The sequence below is a fragment of the Nannospalax galili genome, unplaced genomic scaffold (genome assembly GCF_000622305.1).
Source record: "Nannospalax galili isolate Female #2095 unplaced genomic scaffold, S.galili_v1.0 scaffold272, whole genome shotgun sequence".
In the NCBI taxonomy this organism is placed as follows: Eukaryota; Metazoa; Chordata; class Mammalia; order Rodentia; family Spalacidae; genus Nannospalax; species Nannospalax galili.
The window spans coordinates 374032-379375 of NW_008331836.1; positions in this window are offsets into that span (position 1 = coordinate 374032).

Below are 5344 nucleotides of genomic sequence, written 5' to 3' on the forward strand. Positions count from 1 at the left end.
GCCCAAAGAGGCCAAAAGAGGGTGACAGATCTAGAACTGGAGTAACAACTGGTTGTTAGCCACCATGTGGGTGCTGGAAACTGAACCTGGATCCTCTGCAAGAACAACTAGTGCTCTTAAGTGTTGAGCTATTTCTCTTGCATTCCCTTTTTATTTTATTTTTTTAAGGACACCAGGGGTTGGGGAGGTGGCTCAGGGTATGGAACTTGCTTTACAAGCATGAAGATTTGAGTTCAAATCCCCAGCACTGGCATAAAAAACTGGGTATGGCTAATGTGCTTGTAACCCTGGCATTGGTTGAGGGGGGAGTGGAGACAGGCAGATCCTAGGAGCTACAGTGAGCTTCTGCTTCAGTAAGAGACCCTGTCTCAAGGCAATAAGGCAGAGAGGGATAGAGGAAGACAACTCATGTCCTCTGGCCTCAGCATGCACATGTGTGGGTTTGTAGAGGCTTTGTCTGCCATGCAAAGATGTTTGGACTTTATACTGCCAACAAGGAACTAATTCAAAATTTTAAAGAATGAGTTGACATGGTCAGATTTGGGAATTTATCTGGTTTATCTAATTTCAAAGATCACATTCAAACATTGCAGTAAATGAACAATTAAATGAGCTAATCTATAATCGACCACTGAAAGAAAACCTCTTAATATTTTGCTGTGTGTTCTTTTTTGTGTGCATATACAAGTTTTTAAAAACCAACTGTGAGATTAGCATGGGCATACTGTTTTGGAGTCTGCTTTCTTCCCATCAACAGTATATCATGAACATCATTACATGATATGGGAACTTTTGCTATTTTTATTGATTACAGAATTATGTTCTGATAGCTTATTCCAGAAACAGTATGGAAGATGAATTTAGGGAAGACAAGATTGAGCTCCTGAAGGCATCTGTCCCAGGAAGCTGCTGCAGTAAATCAGGCTGGTGATGCTAAGGCCTGAAGCACAGCCCTGCAAACGGGTAGAGTTGGGGACAGACAGGACTTTTAGATTAAAAAACTTCCTGATTGATGATGTGTGGAAATGCCTCTTAGCTTTGGTGGTGGTTTTTTTTTTTTTTTTTTTGGTCTTTTTGAGACAGGGTCTCCCTGTAGCCCCAGCTGTCCTGGAACTCACTATGTAGACCAGGCTGGCCTTGAACTCACAGAGATCCGCCTGCTTCTGCCTCCCAACTTCTGGAATTAAAGGCGTGCGCCACCAGGCCTGGCCCAGCTTCAGTGGTGTTTTAAGGTTTTGATTATTTTATGTGTGTGAGTGTTTTGCCTGCATGTATATATGTGTGTAATGCCTGTGAAAGTCAGAAGAGGGCATCAGATCCCCTGGAACTAGAGGTACAAATGGTTGTTAGAATTGCTACGTAGGTACTAAAAACCAAACCCAAGTCCTCTGTAAGAGTAGCCAGCTCTCTTAACCACTAAGTCATCTCTCCAGCCCCTAATTTAAGATTTTTGAATGTTAAACTGGAATGATGTTTTGGAATTGGTGGTCTTAACAAGCAAATGCTTGAATATGTGAAGCTGAAGATCAAATTAGTAAGATCTAGAGCTGTATATTTGGGGGCTAAATGACTATTAACACCCAAGAGTGGAACCTTTAAGAGGTGGGACCTAGTGGGAGGCAATTAGGTCAATGAGAGTATTCCCTTTGGCAGGCATTAATATAGTTCTCCCAGAAACTTGATTAGTTCCCAAGACAGTGAGTTATTATAAAAAGAATAAGTTCCTAAAGAGTGGCCACTGAACACCTTCTCTGGCTTCCTGTCTCACTGTGAGATCTGCTGCACACACTTTTTTACACATTTATTTGTATGTGGGGTGTGTGTGTGTGTGTGTGTGTGTGCCTGAACACCTTCTCTGACTTCCTGTCTCACTGTGAGATCTGCTGCACACACTTTTTTAAACATTTATTTGTATGTGGGGTGTGTGTGTGTGTGTGTATACACTCACATGCTATGGCACATATATGAATGTCAAAGGACAGCTTGAGGAGTTGGTTGTTTCTCTCCACCCTGTGGGTTCTGAGATCAGCTTAACTCTTTAGGCTTGGCAACAAGCACCCTTATTCACTGAGCCATCTTGCCAGCCCTACGCTACTTTGATGACATCTGCCATGAAGCCCCTCCAGAGGACCAAGTGATGGGGCTGACCCAATCATGGATTTTCAGAACTATTTATAAATTACCCAACCACAGGTATTTTGTGATAGCAATAGAAAACAGACTGAAGCAGTTGGCCTCACTGGCAAATGGTCACTTTCTGCCCCTTGTATACACTTCACTCATGTAGTTTGCTTGCCCTACTAGACTTGTAGCTCCTGGGGGTGTAATCATCTTTGCAGTCCTGGGCCTACACACTCAGCACCCCTATTTGTAGTTTTAAGGGGGCAGCGTCTTTGTCTTTGCCTTTCTCTGTTCCCCTTCACCCTTCTGCCCCTTCCTTTCTCCCATACTTATATTCATCTCTTGTTATCCCCATCCCAGGCAGAGCCCCTTGCTCTTTAATGCATCATTGTTTGATGGCATACAGCTCCCTTATTTCCTTGAATTTCACCCTTCATGAAAGAGGTAAAGTAGTTTTAGAATTCTTGTGTTGTTCCTGATAATGATGGTTTTTTGTTTGTTTGTTTGTTTGTTTGTTTAGAAAGACTTACCTTTATAAATCTGGCCCAGCTGTGAATTCCGAGAACTACAACTCCCCTGGCAAGATATATCCACTGGTGCAATAGTGGCATGAATATTAAAGAAGTGACCAATCACTCTCTAATCAGATTTAAGGTTCGCGTCCTAGAATGGAGCCCATACCAGACACTGATATCCAGCTTAGGAACCTGCGGCTAGACAGGTCATAGGACATAGGGGACAATCTAATATTAGTTTTCTACTAAACACATATAAAACTGACTCCTAATGACTTATTGTTATACCCATAGATTAATACATTGCTCAGCTCTCACTAGAGAAGTTTCCTTATGAAACCAATGATGATGACCACAGAAACCAACTGACCAACATGCAGAGAACAAGAGCCCACAGAGTGCTTATCCCTGAATAGGACATCTGTATCACACTTCTGCCTCCTAAGGCTCAGGAATTATTATGGAAGAGGGGGTGAAAAGATTGTAAGAACTGAAGGTGGTGGATGACCACGAGGAATCAGTTTTTCAGACAGCTGGTCAGTTATTCATATGAACACACAGCAGTGGTAACCTCATGCACAAATCCCATTCAAGCTCAAGCCAGACAACTCCAGCATAGACATAGGGAAGTGGGTAAGAAACCCAAACACAACCCTAAGGAAATTTTGGTAATTGATGGCTGCTGAGAGGGGCAGAGACAGTCTCAAGGATGGGACTCTTGGTAGGTTAACCAGACTCCAGTGGATGAACCCATTTTGACTCTATAGGCTATTATATATAATATATGATATATATATCATATATATTATATATAATAGAGTACATTAAATTGGGTGGGTGGTGGGGGGAATAAGGGGCTGAAGATAGGGAAGGGGATCTAAATACCATCAAATTATATTATATGAAAATCACAAAAATTCAATTAAAATTTTTTTAATTATATTTTAAAAAACAGCTGAAAGGACATGAAAGAAATATAACTTTGATCAAATAATTTCCCTGTTTAAAACAAAAGCATCTCATTGCTTTCCTGATGAAGATCAAAGTCCTCAATGATGTCTAAAAATAAAGAAGACTTCCATTTAATCCTCACTTTGTAGCTTCTTTGTAGAAACTCCTACCTTTCTGTATTTGAGTGGTTTTTCTTTTATCTTTTCTTAGCGTTAATAATAATCAGTAATTCTAGCATTCCTGTGTATATAGCTGAGCTTGTATATTAGTTATTTTCCTCAGAGCTGTGACAAAATACCTGGCAAAAGCAATTTATGGAAGGGTTTGTTTTGGTTGTCAGTTTGAGGATACAGTCTATCATGGTGGGGAAGGAAAGGTGACAGAGCACAGGTGGCTGTGCATCTGCAGTGGGGAAGCAGAGATGCTTGTTGGTGCTCAACTCACTGTCTCCTTTTTAGCCAGTCCAGAACCCCCGCCCAGGGAATGATGCTACCCTCTTTTAGGGTGGGTCTTCCCTACTCAATGAAACCTTTCATAGACACACCCAAAGGTTTGTTTCCATGGTGATTTAAATCCCATTAAGTTCACGTCAAGATTAACCATCAAAACTTGCTAGGGTCTAATTGACACACTTCATTAAAAAGACTTCGTAGTCATGGAAAATACTTTATCAATGTAACCTTTCTATCCCCAATTCAGAAACTAGGAATCCCCCTTTCACCATTTTCCCTTAGTTAAGTCAGTTTTCAGAAGCCATACTTGGCTCTTAGTCTTTTCTCTTGGCTCTTAGCCTCTCCCTTGACTGGGGTTCCCTCAAATTCAATGTCTAATAAGGTTCTACACTTGGCTTTGTTCCATCTACTGACTATTGACTTGGGGTGAAAATGTTGCTCTCTTAATGTCTAGAGTTGTGAGCATTAACTATAGCAGTTGGGAAGGAGAATACATTTCCAGGTTAAAATGCCAAGTAAAAGTGACAGAGATGTGGAATATCGATCAAATAATGTTAAATAAGCCCTTGGGAACCATCTTTCTTTCCAGAAAAAAAAAGTTTAAATGTTAACGAACAGCTCTTGAGCTTTGTCCTTTCTACACACACACAAAGAACAATAAATTTAGTTGAAAATATAAATCAAATTTTATTTGCTGAAATACCTTCCAGAGGAAAATGTCCATATTCGCCATTTGGATGTTATATATCAAATGAAAAGTCCAAGATTTAATATTTACAAAATGCATATTTCCCTTAATCTTCCACTTGGCAGATTTCCTTTTGCTTTTGCCCAGACAGCATTCTAAACAGGTATACAACCTCTGACTTAATCTGAAAATATTTCAGCTATCATAAAGAAAAATAATGTTCCACATAGCTGAAATTACATCAGTTAAAAATTCTTAGGAGTTGCAATTGTGGCTGCTGAAGTTAAGGGACTAACCAAACCAGTTTCAGATGCTGTGACTGCCATACTCTCATTACTGCAATCTGATTTCCCTTAGTAATTGTGAAGGCCAAAACCGAAAGCTTAATTCAAAAAGGAAATGGAAAGTTAAGAATGAAAGACAAAACGGGGCATGCCTTTAGTCCCAGCCCTTGGGAGGCAGAAGCAGGCAGATCTCTGTGAGTTGAAGGCCAGTCTGGTTTACATAGTGAGTTCCAGGCTACAGGGGAGACACTGTCTCAAAAAACCAAAAACTAAACACCCAAAAACCAAACAAACAAGAATAAAAGAATGAAGACAATAAAGCAATAAAGAAAA